Source organism: Oncorhynchus gorbuscha, unplaced genomic scaffold, assembly GCF_021184085.1.
Source record: "Oncorhynchus gorbuscha isolate QuinsamMale2020 ecotype Even-year unplaced genomic scaffold, OgorEven_v1.0 Un_scaffold_2834, whole genome shotgun sequence".
Classification (NCBI taxonomy): Eukaryota; Metazoa; Chordata; class Actinopteri; order Salmoniformes; family Salmonidae; genus Oncorhynchus; species Oncorhynchus gorbuscha.
Genome location: NW_025747235.1, coordinates 19,694 through 40,610, shown reverse-complemented (window position 1 = coordinate 40,610; position 20,917 = coordinate 19,694). Strand labels below are relative to the sequence as shown.

Below are 20,917 nucleotides of genomic sequence, written 5' to 3'. Positions count from 1 at the left end.
CCAGGTCGCAGTTGTAAATGAGAACTTGTTCTCAACTAGCTTACCTAGTAAAATAAAATAAAAACCAGCCCTATTTGGTAAGAGGCCAAGTCCATATTATGGCATGAACAGCTCAAATAAGCAAAGAGAAACAACAATCCATCATTACTTTCAGACATGAAGGTCAGTCAATACAGAACATTTCCAAGAACTTTGAAAGTTTCTTTAAGTGTAGTCGCAAAAATCATCAAGCACTATGATGAAACTGGCTCTCACGAGGACCGCCAAGCAATGGAAGACCCAGAGTTATCTCTGCTGCAGAGGATAAGTTCATTAGAGTTACCAGCCTCAGAAATTGTAGCCCAAATAAATGTTTCACAGAGTTCAAGTAACAGACACATCTTAACATCAACTGTTCAGAGGAGACTGTGTGAATCAGGCCTTCATGGTCAAATTGCTGCAAAGAAACCACTACTAAAGGACACCAATAAGAAGACTTGCTTGGGCCAAGAAACACGAGTAATGGACATTAGACTGGTGGAATTCTGTCCTTTTGGTCTGATGAGATTTTTGGTTCCAACTGCCTTGTCTTTGTGAGACGAAGAGTAGCCGCATGTGTGGTTCCCACCGTGAAGCATGGAGGAGAAGGTGTGAGGATGCTTTGCTGGTGACACTGTCTGTGATTTATTTAGAATTCAAGACACACTTAATGAGCATGGATACCACATCATTCTGCAGCGATACGCCATCCCATCTGGTTTGCGATTAGTGGAACTATCATTTGTTTATCAACAGGACAATGACCCAACATACCTCCAGGCTGTGTAAAAGCTATTTGACCAAGAAGGAGAGTGATGGAGTGGTGCATCAGATGACCTGGCCTCTACCCAATGAGATGGTTTGGGATGAGTTGGACCGCAGAGTGAAGGAAAAGCAGCCAACAAGTGTTCAGCATATGTAAGAACTCCTTCCAAACTGTTGGAAAAGCATTCCAGGTGAAGCTGGTTGAGAGAATACCAAGAGCATTGAAAGCTCTCAAGGCAAAGGGTGGCTACTTTGAAGAATCTAAAATATATTTTGATTTGTTTAACACTTGTTTTGGTTACTACATGATTCCATATGTGTTGTTATTCTATAATTTTGACGTCTTCAATATTATTCTACAATGTGAAAAATAGTACAAATAAAGAAAAACCCTTGAATGAGTAGGTGTGTCCAAACTTTTGACTGGTTCTGTATATACATTTGAGTTATAACATTGAGGTCCAGTTTCTCAGCTCACGTTATGCGTTCTCCTAGACTACAAAGCACTTTGAATGGTGAATTTCCATTGAATGATTTTTAGTCCTGGACTAGGCTTAATCTGACACGGACTGGGTAAATATAAATGATACTCACTTCAGATCCTTATCCTTGTTTACTAGGATGCGATGTCCTACAACAAGTTCAATGTTTTCCACTGGCACATCGTGGACGACCCCTCCTTCCCCTACCAGAGTAACACCTTCCCTGACCTCAGTAGAAAGGTGAGATGAGAGAACCTGTAATGGAGCTGAACATTAGTAATGCCTTATGATGCTGTTATAAAACATAAAGTCTTATGACATGTTAAACCAGCAAGGTGAGAGGACTGGAACTGGAGCTCTCTGGCCTGGGATATGGTAAAGCATTAGTAATGCATTATGATGTTATAATACAATATAAAGGCACATTATAAACATGCTTATAACCAGTAATAAAGCTGTACAATGCGTAGAACTGCAGGACTTAAGTAAAGTGTTGAAGGAAAATGTAGAGTGCAATGTTAAGCTGTCTCTTTTTTAATGTGTTTTATTTCACTTGGAAAGTGGAAGAATCATAATGAGTTGGGTAACTTAGATCATTAAGAGGTCCTATCTGCATAATATGCTGATGTGAGATACTTATTAGAATGTATCCCTTTGGACTCTGGTGCTGGTAGTTGCACTTCTTCCCTCAGCTGGGACTCAGTCACCTGGGGCCCAGAGAGGGGAGAGGTCAGGCTGGTCTTTCACATGTTCCTGGTGCTATGCAGAATATCATTCTTAAACCACGTGAAGGGAGGGTGTGATTAATGGGGAACCAATTACTGGATTCCACAATGTCTGTGTGCCAGTCACTCCTCCTTCGGCCTTGGGGAGATAAGGTATGAGACTAGATGTGTGGGGTAGTGTCTGGAGTTGACAATTGATTTATGCCATTGGTCGAGTTGGTGTTTTTGTGCTCTGAAGTACCAGGAACCATTTCGCTTTCTGGCCCTTGGCTCTAACCACTACCTGGCTACCTGCCGCCCCTCCACTCTAACCACTAGGCTACCTGCCGCCCCTCCACTCTAACCACTAGGCTACCTGCCGCCCCCCTCCACTCTAACCACTAGGCTACCTGCCGCCCCTCCACTCTAACCCAGGCTAGGCTAGGCTACCTGCCGCCCTCCACTCTAACCACTAGGCTACCTGCCGCCCCTCCACTCTAACCCTCCTACCTGCCGCCCTCCACTCTAACCACTAGGCTACCTGCCGCCCTCCACTCTAACCACTAGGCTACCTGCCGCCCTCCACTCTAACCACTAGGCTACCTGCCGCCCCCTCCACTCTAACCACCAGGCTAGCCGCCCTCCACTCTAACCACTAGGCTACCTGCCGCCCCTCCCTCTAACCACTAGGCTACCTGCCGCCCCTCCACTCTAACCACTAGGCTAACCCTGCCGCCCCTCCACTCTAACCACTAGGCTACCTGCTACCTGCCGCCCTCCACTCTAACCACTAGGCTACCTGCCGCCCCTCTAACCACTCTAACCACTAGGCTACCTGCCGCCCCTACACTCTAACCACTAGGCTACCTGCCGCCCTCCGCTCTAACCACTAGGCTACCTGCCGCCCCTCCACTCTAACCACCCCTCTGCCCCCCACTCTAACCACTAGGCTACCTGCCGCCTCTAACCACTAGGCTACCTGCCGCCCTCCACTCTAACCACTAGGCTACCTGCCGCCCCTCCACTCTAACCACTAGGGCTACCTGCCGCCCCTCCACTCTAACCACCAGGCTAGGCCCCTCCACTCTAACCACTAGGCTACCTGCCGCCCTCCACTCTAACCACTAGGCTACCTGCCGCCCCTCCACTCTAACCACTAGGCTACCTGCCGCCCCTCCACTCTAACCACTAGGCTCCACCTAACCACTAGGCTACCCCCTACACTCTAACCACTAGGCTACCTGCCGCCCCTCCACTCTAACCACTAGGCTACCTGCTACCGCCCCTACACTCTAACCACTAGGCTACCTGCCGCCCCTACACTCTAACCTGCCGCCCCCTCCACTCTAACCACTAGGCTACCTGCCGCCCCTCCCTAACCACTAGGCTACCTGCCGCCCCCTCCATAACCATATATATAATAACTCTAACCACTAGGCTAATAATATATGCCCATTTAGCAGACGCTTTTATCCAAAGAGACTTAACCACTAGTCCTGCCGCCCCTGTAACCATACATTCTACTAGGCTACCTGCCGGTGGTCTACCTGGCCCTCCGAACCTGCCGCCCCTCCGCTCTAACCCACTAGGCCCTGGCCCTCCGTCTAACCACTAAGCGCCATGCTCTACCAACTGAGCTACAGAAGGACACTAGGCTACCTGCCGCCCTGTAGGTTTCCCTTCCACTTGAGGAAACTGGATAGACACAGGTGGTTCTGATAATGAGTTGCTGAAAAGATGTTCTGCAGCTGAACTGTTAACTGTAAGCCTGGTCCCAGTTCTGTTTCACAATTCTATAAGGATTTGGCAGGTGAACAGAAACAGGTTTTGTTCAGCTGACGTTGTGATTGGCTCTTTGTCCCAGGGTGTGCTTTACCTTACCTGCGTGTGCCTCTCAATGTCTGTGTGTAACGTTTGGAGTCAGGAAGCCGGTGCAGAAGGTGAGTTTAATACACCTGAACAAGGCAACAAAACAGGAGACGTGTACAAACGTGAACAAAACCAATACTGCCTGATGATTTAGGCTACTGACAGATAAATAAAGGGAAGGTAATCAAGGTGATGATGAAGTCCAGGTGTGTGTCATGATTGGGAGCAGAGGTGTGACCTCACCTTTATACATTGGATAAAACTAGAGACTTAGAGCTACAAAATGGTATATCATACACTGCATCTTTGAGGACCAATGGGAAAGTAGTTCTGCTTTGAAAGTTGATAAATGTGTAAACTCACCTTTCAGAAAATGTCCCTTGAATATTTTTGTAAACCTCCTGGAGAGCTCTCCTTTGTCTACACCCGTTCAGCATTGTTCACACCCTCTTAAACCAGCCCCACCCGTTCAGCATTGTTCACACCCTCTTAAACCAGCCCCACCCGTTCAGCATTGTTCACACCCTCTTAAACCAGCCCCACCCGTTCAGCATTGTTCACACCCTCTTAAACCAGCCCCACCCGTTCAGCATTGTTCACACCCTCTTAAACCAGCCCCACCCGTTCAGCATTGTTCACACCCTCTTAAACCAGCCCCGCCCATTCAGCATTGTTCACACCCTCTTAAACCAGCCCCGCCCATTCAGCATTGTTCACACCCTCTTAAACCAGCCCCACCCGTTCAGCATTGTTCATGGTAAATAACCACTAGAGAAGCTTTAACCAAGTTTAATTCTGCCCAAAGGTTCTGTAATTCAGACATTTGTCTCATCCAGGTATTTATATCCCACTTAAGACATTTCTCCTTCTCTCCAATCCTTCTTATGATTTAACAGGAAAAGAGTAACAAGATCCCAAACCCTTATTACTCCCTTCAGGTGACCTGTCCTCACCTCCTGACCTCAACCCCTCCTTCACCTAATCTACAGATGTCCAATCAACACATCTCTGTCCTCACCTCCTGACCTCAACCCCTCCTTCCCTAATCCACAGATGTCCATCTGTCTCCCCTGTATCAACACATCTCTGTCCTCACCTCCTGACCTCAACCCCTCCTTCCCCTAATCCACAGATGTCCATCTGTCTCCCCTGTATCAACACATCTCTGTCCTCACCTCCTGACCTCAACCCCTCCTTCCCTAATCCACAGATGTCCATCTGTCTCCCTGTATCAACACATCTCTGTCCTGACCTCAACCCCTCCTTCACCTAATCCACAGATGTCCATCTGTCTCCCCTGTATCAACACATCTCTGTCCTGACCTCAACCCCTCCTTCACCTAATCCACAGATGTCCATCTGTCTCCCCTGTATCAACACGGTGCCCTGCTCCCGTCCCCCAACACATTCCACAGCTATCTGTCCTCCTACAGAGACATTTACATTTAAGTCATTTAGCAGACGCTCTTATCCAGAGCGACTTACAAATTGGTGCATTCACCTTATGACATCCAGTGGAACACATAAAACCCAGTCTCTTTCATTTCCTGTCATTCATTTACTATCTCAATGTTCAAAGTTTAGCCGATTACAACAATACAATCAGGGTTAAAGTGGCTGAGCAGCAGGATAAAAATAAATAGATAGTAGCAGCAATGCATGGCGTGTGTGTGTTAGTGGAGAGTGATTTGAATAGAGGCACTGCAGATAGTGCTGATGACTGGTCCGTCTGAACCAATCATGAACAAGGAATCTATATTCAGGGAGAGTCTGTTTCTGTCCTGCCCTTGACTTTGATGCAGGGCATGTGATGTCCATAGCCTCTTTGTTGTAAAACTCCCTGATCTTCTCAAAGATCCGTTTGTCAAGCTGTGTCCAGTCCAGGTGGTGCCTGTACAGGCAGACCATCTTTTATTTTTTATTTTAGCTTTATTTAACCAGGTAGGCTAGTTGAGAACAAGTTCTCATTTGCAACTGCGACCTGGCCAAGATAAAGCATAGCAGTGTGAACAGACAACACAGAGTTACACATGGAGTAAACAATTAACAAATCAATAACACAGTAGAAAAAAATGGGCAGTCTTTATACAATGTGTGCAAAAGGCATGAGGAGGTAGGCGAATAATACAATTTTGCAGATTAACACTGGAGTGATAAATGATCAGATGATCATGTACAGGTAGAGATATTGGTGTGCAAAAGAGCAGAAAAGTAAATAAATAAAAAAAACAGTATAAAAACAGTATGGGAATGAGGTAGGTGAAAATGGGTGGGCTATTTACCAATAGACTATGTACAGCTGCAGCGATCGGTTAGCTGCTTGGATAGCTGATGTTTGAAGTTGGTGAGGGAGATAAAAGTCTCCAACTTCAGCGATTTTTTTTGCAGTTCGTTCCAGTCACAGGCAGCAGAGTACTGGAACGAAAGGCGGCCAAATGAGGTGTTGGCTTTAGGGATGATCAGTGAGATACACCTGCTGGAGCGCGTGCTACGGATGGGTGTTGCCATCGTGACCAGTGAACTGAGATAAGGCGGAGCTTTACCTAGCATGGACTTGTAGATGACCTGGAGCCAGTGGGTCTGGCGACGAATATGTAGTGAGGGCCAGCCGACTAGAGCATACAAGTCGCAGTGGTGGGTGGTATAAGGTTCTTTAGTGACAAAACGGATGGCACTGTGATAGACTGCATCCAGTTGGCTGAGTAGAGTGTTGGAAGCCATTTTGTAGATGACATCACCGAAGTCGAGGATCGGTAGGATAGTCAGTTTTACTAGGGTAAGCTTGGCGGCGTGAGTGAAGGAGGCTTTGTTGCGGAATAGAAAGCCGACTCTTGATTTGATTTTCGATTGGAGATGTTTGATATAAGTCTGGAAGGAGAGTTTACAGTCTAGCCAGACACCTAGGTACTTATAGATGTCCACATATTCAAGGCCGGAACCATCCAGGGTGGTGATGCTAGTCGGGCATGCGGGTGCAGGCAGCGATCGGTTGAAAAGCATGCATTTGGTTTTACTCGCGTTTAAGAGCAGTTGGAGGCCACGGAAGGAGTGCTGTATGGCATTGAAGCTCGTTTGGGAGGAATGATGTCAGTGTTGCGCAGCAGCTGAAACCTGGTCCCTACTGAGTCCCAACGCTCCCTGGTGACAACAACACTAGGCTCCAGAGCATCGAAGCTGTAAAACAGGAAATGACTAAATAATTGAGAAGATATTACAACCTTGCATAACAAGAATAATGACCTCATACAATGCAAGGGAAATTATATTCACCTGAAGTGCTGGTCCTGCTTCATCAGGTGTTGTTGCCAGCAACACCGTACCATCCTCCAGTCCAACCAGCTGTGGGATGTTGATCCCTGTCACAGTGCTGTCCTTCACAATACCATCAATCTCAGACAAAGCGTTCACTCTGGTCTTTCTGAAGAGCTGCTCGATGAGGCCGAAGCACCAGTAGGGGGCAAACTTGGTGTGGCCTGTGATCAGGAAGTGAAGGTCAGACTGTGGTGGATGTGCATGGTCCACCAGGCACAATAGCAGAGCACAAACGTGTTCTGGGTTTGGCCACTGCAGTTGTGAGGAGTTAAAAGTCGATGGGACCAGGCTACATAGGGTCAGAGGAGGATAGATGGGACCTGGCAGAAGGATAATAGATGAGACCTGGCTACATAGGGTCAGAAGGATAGTAGATGGGACCTGGCTACATAGGGTCAGGAGGATAGTAGATGGGACCTGGGTCAAAGGATAGTAGATGGGACCTGGGTCAGAAGGATAGTAGATGGGACCTGGCTACATAGGGTCAGGAGGATAGTAGATGGGATCTGGCTACATAGGGTCAGGAGGATAGTAGATGGGACCTGGCTACATAGGGTCAGGAGGATAGTAGATGGGACCTGGCTACATAGGGTCAGGAGGATAGTAGATGGACCTGGGTCAGAAGGATAGTAGATGGACCTGGCTACATAGGGTCAGGAGGATAGTAGATGGACCTGGCTACATAGGGTCAGGAGGATAGTAGATGATGGGTCGGAGATTTGTCTTCCAACAAGACAATGATCCAAAACATAAAGGAAAATCTACAATGGAATGTTTCAAAAATAAACATATCCAGGTGTTAGAATGGCCAAGTCAAAGTCCAGACCTGAATCCAATCGAGAATCTGTGGAAAGAACTGAAAACTGCTGTTCAAATGCTCTCCATCCAACCTCACTGAGCTCGAGCTGTTTTGCAAGGAGGAATGGGAAAAAATGTCAGTCTCTCGATGTGCAAAACTGATAGAGACATACCCCAAGCGATTTACAGCTGTAATCGCAGCAAAAGGTGGCGCTAAAGTATTAACTTAAGGGGGCTGAATAATTTTTGCACGCCCAATTTTTCCGTTTTTGATTTGTTAAAAAAGTTTGAAATATCCAATAAATGTCCTTCCACTTCATGATTGTGTCCCACTTGTTGTTGATTCTTCACAAAAAAATACAGTTTTATATCTTTATGTTTGAAGCCTGAAATGTGGCAAAAGGTCGCAAAGTTCAAGGGGGCCGAATACTTTCGCAAGGCACTGTATGAGGAGAGACAGGTGTGTTCTACAGGTCTTTCTGATGGGAAGCATTAGACCATTCTCCTTGTGTGACTGGTGGAGGAGAGACAGGTGTGTTCTACAGGTCTTTCAGATGGGAGGCATTAGACCATTCTCCTTGTATGAGGAGAGACCGGTGTGTTCTACAGGTCTTTCTGATGGGAGGCATTAGACCATTCTCCTTGTATGACTGGTGGAGAGACAGGTGTGTTCTACAGGTCTTTCAGATGGGAGGCATTAGACCATTCTCCTTGTGTGACTGGTGGAGGAGAGACAGGTGTGTTCTACAGGTCTTTCAGATGGGAGGCATTAGACCATTCTCCTTGTATGAGGAGAGACCGGTGTGTTCTACAGGTCTTTCTGATGGGAGGCATTAGACCATTCTCCTTGTATGAGGAGAGACAGGTGTGTTCTACAGGTCTTTCAGATGGGAGGCATTAGACCATTCTCCTTGTGTGACTGGTGGAGGAGAGACAGGTGTGTTCTACAGGTCTTTCAGATGGGAGGCATTAGACCATTCTCCTTGTATGAGGAGAGACCGGTGTGTTCTACAGGTCTTTCTGATGGGAGGCATTAGACCATTCTCCTTGTATGAGGAGAGACAGGTGTGTTCTACAGGTCTTTCAGATGGGAGGCATTAGACCATTCTCCTTGTGTGACTGGTGGAGGAGAGACAGGTGTGTTCTACAGGTCTTTCAGATGGGAGGCATTAGACCATTCTCCTTGTATGAGGAGAGACCGGTGTGTTCTACAGGTCTTTCTGATGGGAGGCATTAGACCATTCTCCTTGTATGAGGAGAGACAGGTGTGTTCTACAGGTCTTTCAGATGGGAGGCATTAGACCATTCTCCTTGTGTGACTGGTGGAGGAGAGACAGGTGTGTTCTACAGGTCTTTCAGATGGGAGGCATTAGACCATTCTCCTTGTATGAGGAGAGACCGGTGTGTTCTACAGGTCTTTCTGATGGGAGGCATTAGACCATTCTCCTTGTATGAGGAGAGACAGGTGTGTTCTACAGGTCTTTCAGATGGGAGGCATTAGACCATTCTCCTTGTGTGACTGGTGGAGGAGAGACAGGTGTGTTCTACAGGTCTTTCAGATGGGAGGCATTAGACCATTCTCCTTGTATGAGGAGAGACAGGTGTGTTCTACAGGTCTTTCTGATGGGAGGCATTAGACCATTCTCCTTGTATGAGGAGAGACAGGTGTGTTCTACAGGTCTTTCTGATGGGAGGCATTAGACTATTCTCCTTTTGTGACTGGTGGAGGAGAGTCAGGTGTGTTCTACTGATACTGATCCAGATATTTTGTCTTATTATACAGTAGATAGCCGTAATCACCGTCAGACACACTTGGTTAACTTGATGAGTCGTGTAATCATCAGACATACTACGTGAACAATGACCCTTAATCCTAATCCATAGAGTACTAGCAATTCAAACCGATTGTCATAGCTTGCTAAAGTTAGTCTACATTAGGAAATAACTAGCAACGTGAAATCGCATTCTGAGATAACATTACTACACACGGATCATAAATGCATTGTTAGCTAGCTGGCTAACAGTAAACTTTATTTTGCGATTTAAAAACAACTTTGGCAAAATTAGAAATGTATAATATCTGAAACTATAGCTAGACTCTTACCCATATACAGTTGAAGTCGGAAGTTTACATACACTTGTTAACAAACTATAGTTTTGGAAAGTCTGTTAGGACATCTACTTTGTGCATGACACAAGTAATGTTTCCAACAATTGTTTACAGACAGATTATTTCACTTATAATTCACTGTATCACAATTCCAGTGGGTCAGAAGTTTACATACACTAAGTTGACTGTGCCTTTAAACAGCTTGGAAAATTCCAGAAAATGTCATGGCTTTAGAAGCTTCTGGTAGGCGAATTAACATAATTTGAGTCAATTGGAGGTGTACCTGTGGATGTATTTCAAGGCCTACCTTCAAACTCGGTGCCTCTTTGCTTGACATCATGGGAAAATCTAAATAAATCTGCCAAGACCTCAGAATAGAAATAGTAGACCTCCACAAGTCTGGTTCATCTTTGGGAGCAATTTACAAACGCCTGAAGTTACCACGTTCACCTGTACAAACAATAGTATGCAAGTATAAACACCACGGGACCATGCAGCCGTCATACCACTCAGGAAGGAGACGCGTTCTGTCTCCTAGAGATGAACGTACCTTGGTGCGAAAAGTGCAAATCAATCTCAGAACAACAGCAAAGGACCTTGGAAACAGTACAAGAGTATCTATATCCACAGTGAAATGAGTCCTATATCAACATAACCTGAAAGGCCGCTCAGCAAGGAACACATGGGGAGAAAGATTGTACTTTTTGGAGAAATGTCCTCTGGTCTGATGAAACAAAAATAGAACTGTTTGGCCATAATGACAATTGTTATGTTTGGAGGAAAAAGGGGGAGGCTTGCAAAACGAAGAACACCATCCCAACAGCGAAGCATGGGGGTGGCAGCATCATGTTGTGGGGGTGCTTTGCTGCAGGAGGGTCTGGTGCACTTCACGAAATAGATGGCATTATGAGGCAGGAAAATGATGTGGATATATTGAAACAACATCTCAAGACATCAGTCAGGAAGTTAATGCTTGGTCGCAAATGGGTCTTACAAATGGAAAATGACCCCAAGCATGCTTCCAAAGTTGTGGCAAAATGGCTCAAGGACCAGAAAGTCAATGTATTGTAGTGGCCATCACAAAGCCCTGACCTTTAAATCATATAGAAAATGTGTGGGCAGAACTGAAATAGCATGTGCGAGCAAAGAGGCCTACATACCTGACTCAGTTACACCAATCCAAACTCATCGTTTGGCATGTTCAGCCCACTCATTGTCTCAGCTAATCATGGCTAGTGGGAAGGTTGCTGACTTTTTCTGTGGCTTAACCAACTAAGCTCGTAATTTATAATTTTATTCGTATTTACAGATGGCATAAACCATTATTAAGGCACATGAAAGTTCACATGTTCGAGAAGGCATTTCTGCAAAAAAAAAACGTTTTATACAAAAATAAAATACTTCCACGTTCAAACGCACTCTTCCCGCTAGGCTACCTGCCTCCCTCTTCCCGCTAGGCTACCTGCCTCCCTCTTCCCGCTAGGCTACCTGCCTCCCTCTTCCCGCTAGGCTACCTGCCTCCCCTACCGCCTCTTCCCCTTCCCGCTAGGCTACCTGCCTCCCTCTTCCCGCTAGGCTACCTTCCTCCTCTTCCCGCTAGGCTACCTGCCTCCCTCCTACCGCTAGGCTACCTGCCTCCCTCTTCCCGCTTCTGCCTCCCTCTTCCCCTAGGCTACCTGCCTCCCTCCTACCGGCTACCTGCCTCCCTCTTCCCGCTGCCTCCCTCTACCGCTAGGCTACCTGCCTCCCTCTTACCGCTAGGCTACCTGCTCTCCCCTCTACCTGCCTCCCTCCCCGCTAGGCTACCTGCTCTTCCCCTCTTACCTCCCTCTTCCCGCTAGGCTACCTGCCTCCCTCTTCCCGCTAGGCTACCTGCCTCCCCTTCCTACGGGCCTCCCTCTTCCCGCTAGGCTACCTGCCTCCCCTTCCTACCTGCCTCCCTCTTCCCGCTAGGCTACCTGCCTCCCTCTACCCTAGGCTACCTGCCTCCCTCTTACCGCTAGGCTACCTGCCTCCCTCTTCCCGCTAGGCTACCTGCCTCCTCTTACCGCTAGGCTAACTGCCTCCCTCTGGTAGGCTACCTGCCTCCCGCAACAATATTCTATTACCGCTAGGCTACATGCCTGCCTCCCTCTTGCCTCCCTCCTACCGCTAGGCTACCTGCCTCCCTCCCTAGGCTACCTGCCTCCCTACCGCTAGGCTACCTGCCTCCCTCCTACCGCTAGGCTACCTGCCTCCCTCCCCTACCTGCCTCCCTCCTACCGCTAGGCTACCTGCCTCCCTCTTACAGCTAGGCTACCTGCCTCCCTCTACCGCTAGGCTACCTGCCTCCCTCCTACCGCTAGGCTACCTGCCTCCCTCCTCTTACCTGCCTCCCTCCTACCGGCTACCTGCCTCCCTCCTACCGCTTCCTCCCTCCTACCGCTAGGCTACCTGCCTCCCTCCTACCGCTAGGCTACCTGGCTAGGCTACCTGCCTGCAACAATATTCTATTACCGCCTACCTGCTGCCCTCCTGCTAGGCTACCTGCCGCCATCAACAATGTTCTATTAAGGCTATTCAATATTCAATTATCTGATGTTGTGCTTGGCTGATATTCTGCTCGGCTCTGTTTGTCCTAGGGGCGTTCCATCCGTCGACCCATGTACACCCAGATAGACGTGAAGAGGGTTATCGCCCACGCCAGACTCAGAGGCATCAGGGTCCTGGCTGAATTTGACTCCCCGGGACACACCCAGTCATGGGGCAAAGGTAGCACACGCACCCACAGTCATGGGGCAAAGGTAGCACACACACCCTCAGTCATGAGGCAAAGGTAACACACACACACACACACACACACACCCTCAGTCATGGGGCAAAGGTAGCACACACACCCTCAGTCATGGGGCAAGGGTAGCATACACACCCTCAGTCATGAGGCAAAGGTAACACACACACACACACACCCCCTCAGTCATGGGGCAAAGGTCACACACACACACACACCCTCAGTCATGGGGCAAAGGTCACACACACACACACACACACACACACACACCCTCAGTCATGGGGCAAAGGTCACACACACACACACACACACACACACCCTCAGTCATGGGGCAAAGGTCACACACACACACACGCACACACACCCTCAGTCATGGGGCAAAGGTCACACACACACACACACACACACACACACCCTCAGTCATGGGGCAAAGGTCACACACACACACACACCCTCAGTCATGGGGCAAAGGTCACACACACACACACACACCCTCAGTCATGGGGCAAAGGTCACACACACACACACACACCCTCAGTCATGGGGCAAAGGTCACACACACACACACACACACCCTCAGTCATGGGGCAAAGGTCACACACACACACACACACACCCTCAGTCATGGGGCAAAGGTCACACACACACACACACACACCCTCAGTCATGGGGCAAAGGTACACACACACACACACACACACACCCTCAGTCATGGGGCAAAGGTCACACACACACACACACACACCCTCAGTCATGGGGCAAAGGTCACACACACACACACACACACCCTCAGTCATGGGGCAAAGGTCACACACACACACACACACACACACCCTCAGTCATGGGGCAAAGGTCACACACACACACACACCCTCAGTCATGGGGCAAAGGTCACACACACACACACACCCTCAGTCATGGGGCAAAGGTCACACACACACACCCTCAGTCATGGGGCAAAGGTCACACACACACACCCTCAGTCATGGGGCAAAGGTCACACACACACACACACCCTCAGTCATGGGGCAAAGGTCACACACACACACACACCCTCAGTCATGGGGCAAAGGTCACACACACACACACACCCTCAGTCATGGGGCAAAGGTCACACACACACACACCCTCAGTCATGGGGCAAAGGTCACACACACACACACACCCTCAGTCATGGGGCAAAGGTCACACACACACACACACACACACACACACACACACACACACACACACACACCCTCAGTCATGGGGCAAAGGTAACACACACACACACCCTCAGTCATGGGGCAAAGGTACACACACACACACACACACACCTCAGTCATGGGGCAAAGGTAACACACACACACACACACACACACACCCTCAGTCATGGGGCAAAGGTAACACACACACACACACACACACACACACACACACACACCCTCAGTCATGGGGCAAAGGTAACACACACACACACACACACACACACCCTCAGTCATGGGGCAAAGGTAACACACACACACACACACACACACACCCTCAGTCATGGGGCAAAGGTAACACACACACACACACACAGTCATGGGGCAAAGGTACACACACACACACACACAGTCATGGGGCAAAGGTCACACACACACACACACACAGTCATGGGGCAAAGGTCACACACACACACACACACACACACACACACACACACACACACACACACACATACACACCCTCAGTCATGGGGCAAAGGTCACACACACACACACACACACACACATACACCTCTCAGTCATGGGGCAAAGGGGCACACCCTCAGTCATGGGGCTAAGGTAACACACACACACACACACACATACACACCCTCAGTCATGGGGCTAAGGTAACACACACACACACACACACACACACATACACACCCTCAGTCATGGGGCAAAGGTAAACACACACACACACACACACATACACACCTCAGTCATGGGGCAAAGGTAAACACACACACACACACACCCTCAGTCATGGGGCAAAGGTCACACACACACACACACCCTCAGTCATGGGGCAAAGGTCACACACACACACACACCCTCAGTCATGGGGCAAAGGTCACACACACACACACACACACACACACACACACACACACACACACACCCTCAGTCATGGGGCAAAGGTCACACACACACACACACCCTCAGTCATGGGGCAAAGGTCACACACACACACACACCTCAGTCATGGGGCAAACACACACACACACACCCTCAGTCATGGGGCAAAGGTCACACACACACACACACACCCTCAGTCATGGGGCAAACACACACACACACACACACACCCTCAGTCATGGGGCAAACACACACACACCCTCAGTCATGGGGCAAAGGTAACACACACACACACCCTCAGTCATGGGGCAAAGGTAACACACACACACACACACACACCCTCAGTCATGGGGCAAAGGTAACACACACACACACACACACACACACCCTCAGTCATGGGGCAAAGGTAAATACACACACACACACACACACACACACACACACACCCTCAGTCATGGGGCAAAAACACACACACACACACACACACACACCCTCAGTCATGGGGCAAAGGTAACACACACACACACACACACACACACCCTCAGTCATGGGGCAAAGGTAACACACACACACACACACAGTCATGGGGCAAAGGTAACACACACACACACACAGTCATGGGGCAAACACACACACCCACAGTCATGGGGCAAAGGTCACACACACACACACACACACACACACACACACACACACACACACACACACACATACACACCCTCAGTCATGGGGCAAAGGTCACACACACACACACACACACACACACACACCCTCAGTCATGGGGCAAAGGTAACACACACACACACACATACACACCCTCAGTCATGGGGCTAAGGTAACACACACACACACACACACACATACACACCCTCAGTCATGGGGCTAAGGTAACACACACACACACACACACACACACACACACACCCTCAGTCATGGGGCAAAGGTAACACACACACACACACACACATACACACCCTCAGTCATGGGGCAAAGGTAACACACACACACACACACACCCTCAGTCATGGGGCAAAGGTAACACACACACACACACACACACACACACACACAGTCATGGGGCAAAGGTCACACACACACACACACACAGTCATGGGGCAAAGGTCACACACACACACACACACACACACACACACACACACACACACACACACACACACACACACACACATACACACCCTCAGTCATGGGGCAAAGGTAACACACACACACACACACATACACACCCTCAGTCATGGGGCAAAGGTAACACACACACACACACACACATACACACCCTCAGTCATGGGGCAAAGGTAACACACACACACACACACACATACACACCCTCAGTCATGGGGCAAAGGTAACACACACACACACACACACATACACACCCTCAGTCATGGGGCAAAGGTAACACACACACACACACACACATACACACCCTCAGTCATGGGGCAAAGGTAACACACACACACACACACACCCTCAGTCATGGGGCAAAGGTAACACACACCCTCAGTCATGGGGCAAACACACACACACACACACTCAGTCATGGGGCAAAGGTCACACACACACACACACACACACCCACCCTCAGTCATGGGGCAAAGGTCACACACACACACCCTCAGTCATGGGGCAAAGGTAACACACACACACACCCTCAGTCATGGGGCAAAGGTAACACACACACACACCCTCAGTCATGGGGCAAAGGTAACACACACACACACCCTCAGTCATGGGGCAAAGGTAACACACACACACACACCCTCAGTCATGGGGCAAAGGTAACACACACACACCCACCCTCAGTCATGGGGCAAAGGTAACACACACACACACACCCTCAGTCATGGGGCAAAGGTAACACACACACACACCCTCAGTCATGGGGCAAAGGTAACACACACACACACACCCTCAGTCATGGGGCAAAGGTAACACACACACACACACACCCTCAGTCATGGGGCAAAGGTAACACACACACACACACACCCTCAGTCATGGGACAAAGGTAACACACACACACACACACACACCCTCAGTCATGGGACAAAGGTAACACACACACACACACACACACCCTCAGTCATGGGACAAAGGTAACACACACACACACACACACACCCTCAGTCATGGGGCAAAGGTAACACACACACACACACACACACCCTCAGTCATGGGGCAAAGGTAACACACACACACACACACACACACCCTCAGTCATGGGGCAAAGGTAACACACACACACACACACACACACACACACACCCTCAGTCATGGGGCAAAGGTAACACACACACACACACACCGTCAGTCATGGGGCAAAGGTAACACACACACACACACACACACCCTCAGTCATGGGGCAAAGGTAACACACACACACACACACAGTCATGGGGCAAAGGTCACACACACACACACACACAGTCATGGGGCAAAGGTCACACACACACACACACACACACACACACACACACACACACACACATACACACCCTCAGTCATGGGGCAAAGGTAACACACACACACACATACACACCCCCAGTCATGGGGCAAAGGTAACACACACACACACACACACACACATACACACCCTCAGTCATGGGGCAAAGGTAACACACACACACACACACACACACACCCTCAGTCATGGGGCAAAGGTAACACACACACACACACACACATACACACCCTCAGTCATGGGGCAAAGGTAACACACACACACACACACACCCTCAGTCATGGGGCAAAGGTAACACACACACACACACACACCCTCAGTCATGGGGCAAAGGTACACACACACCTCAGTCATGGGGCAAACACACACACACACACACTCAGTCATGGGGCAAAGGTCACACACACACACACACACACACCCTCAGTCATGGGGCAAAGGTCACACACACCCTCAGTCATGGGGCAAAGGTAACACACACACACACCCTCAGTCATGGGGCAAAGGTAACACACACACACACCCTCAGTCATGGGGCAAAGGTAACACACACACACACACACACACACACCCTCAGTCATGGGGCAAAGGTAACACACACACACACACACACCCTCAGTCATGGGGCAAAGGTAACACACACACACACCCTCAGTCATGGGGCAAAGGTAACACACACCCTCAGTCATGGGGCAAAGGTCACACACACACACACACTCAGTCATGGGGCAAAGGTCACACACACACACCCTCAGTCATGGGGCAAAGGTAACACACACACACACCCTCAGTCATGGGGCAAAGGTAACACACACACACACCTCAGTCATGGGGCAAAGGTAACACACACACACACCCTCAGTCATGGGGCAAAGGTAACACACACACACACCCTCAGTCATGGGGCAAAGGTAACACACACACACACCCTCAGTCATGGGGCAAAGGTAACACACACACACCCACCCTCAGTCATGGGGCAAAGGTAACACACACACACACACCCTCAGTCATGGGGCAAAGGTAACACACACACACACCCTCAGTCATGGGGCAAACACACACACACACCCACCCTCAGTCATGGGGCAAACACACACACACACACACCCTCAGTCATGGGGCAAAGGTAACACACACACACACCCTCAGTCATGGGGCAAAGGTAACACACACACACACCCTCAGTCATGGGGCAAAGGTAACACACACACACACACACCCTCAGTCATGGGGCAAAGGTAACACACACACACACACACCCTCAGTCATGGGGCAAAGGTAACACACACACACACACACCCTCAGTCATGGGGCAAAGGTAACACACACACACACACACACCCTCAGTCATGGGGCAAAGGTAACACACACACACACACACCCTCAGTCATGGGGCAAAGGTACACACACACACACACACACCCTCAGTCATGGGGCAAAGGTAACACACACACACACACACCCTCAGTCATGGGGCAAAGGTAACACACACACACACACACACAGTCATGGGGCAAAGGTAACACACACACACACACACCGTCAGTCATGGGGCAAAGGTAACACACACACACACACACACCCTCGGTCATGGGGCAAAGGTCACACACACACACACACACACACACCCTCGGTCATGGGGCAAAGGTCACACACACACACACACCCTCGGTCATGGGGCAAAGGTCACACACACACACACCCCAGTCATGGGGCAAAGGTCACACACACCCTCAGTCATGGGGCAAACCTCACACACACACACACACACACCCTCAGTCATGGGGTAAAGCTCACACACACCCTCAGTCATGGGGCAAAGGTAACACACACACACACACCCTCAGTCATGGGGTAAAGCTCACACACACCCTCAGTCATGGGGCAAAGGTAACACACACACACACACACCCTCAGTCATGGGGCAAAGGTAACACACACACACACCCTCAGTCATGGGGCAAAGGTAACACACACACACACCCTCAGTCATGGGGCAAAGATAACACACACACACACACCCTCAGTCATGGGGCAAAGGTAACACACACACACACACACACACACACACCCTCAGTCATGGGGCAAAGGTAACACACACACACACACACTCAGTCATGGGGCAAAGGTAACACACACACACACACACCCTCAGTCATGGGGCAAAGGTAACACACACACACCCTCAGTCATGGGGCAAACACACACACACACACACACACACACACACACACACCCTCAGTCATGGGGCAAAGGTAATACACACCCTCAGTCATGGGGCAAAGGTAACACACACACACACAGTCATGGACTCTGCTTCTTTTTAAATGTTTTTTTTTTTATTTTACCTTTATTTAACCAGGTAGGCTAGTTGAGAACAAGGTCTCATTTACAACTGTGACCTGGCCAAGATAAAGCAAAGCAGTGTGACACACAACAATGCAGAGTTACACATGGAGTAAACAATTAACAAGTCAATAACACAGTAGAAGGAAAAAGACTCTATATACATTGTGTGCAAAAGGCATGAGGAGGTAGGCGAATAATTTCAATTTAGCAGATTAACACTGGAGTGATAAATGATCAGATGGTCATGTGCAGGTAGATACTGGTGTGCAAAAGAGCAGAAAAGTAAATAAATAAAAACAGTATGGGGATGAGGTAGGTAAAGTGGGTGGGCTATTTACAGATGGAATATGAATTGCTAACTAGATTCATAACATTTTATGTTCTATGACAGAGGTTATAATGTCTTATATAGCCGTTATAAAGGTTTTATGACCGCACTCCCCATGACAGCACAGTCTCCTGACCCATCTCTCCCCACCCATAACCCCCTGACCCCTCTCTCCCCGGGACAGCCCGGTCTCCTGACCCCTCTCTCCTCGTGACAGCCCGGTCTCCCGACCCCTTTCTCCTCGTGACAGCCCGGTCTCCCGACCCCTTTCTCCTCGTGACAGCCCGGTCTCCCGACCCCTTTCTCCTCGTGACAGCCCGGTCTCCCGACCCCTTTCTCCTCGTGACAGCCCGGTCTCCCGACCCCTTTCTCCTCGGGACAGCCCGGTCTCCCGACCCCTTTCTCCTCGGGACAGCCCGGTCTCCCGACCCCTTTTTTACCCCCACTTGTTCTAACTAACCATATTTTAGCAATTACATTTACTTTTGATACATAATTATATGTTGTTAGGATCTAATCCTCAGAGTAAAACACTCAAAGGACACTATGAAAGCTTAACCAAGTTTATTTTGCCCAGAGGATCGATACAGCTGCATTAAACAAAACATGTTTCCACCACAAGTATATATACTCCAATTTAGGCACTCCTTCTCTCCAATCCTTACATCTATTATGATTCCACAGGATGACGAAGTAATAGGGTAGGTAATAAACCATAATGTCTCCCTTAAGGGGATCTGACCTCAACCCCTCATTTGCCTAATCCACAGATATCCATCCTTATCCCCCATAGCAATCATGTGACTTCCTCCCATCCACCCAACACATTCCAAAGCCATCTGGCTT

General features: G+C 49.1%; 1 pseudogene; it reads left to right on the top strand.

The window, feature by feature from the left end:
- Positions 1 to 20,917, top strand: part of LOC124026853 — a 42,192-nt pseudogene that overhangs the window by 16,812 nt on the left and 4,463 nt on the right.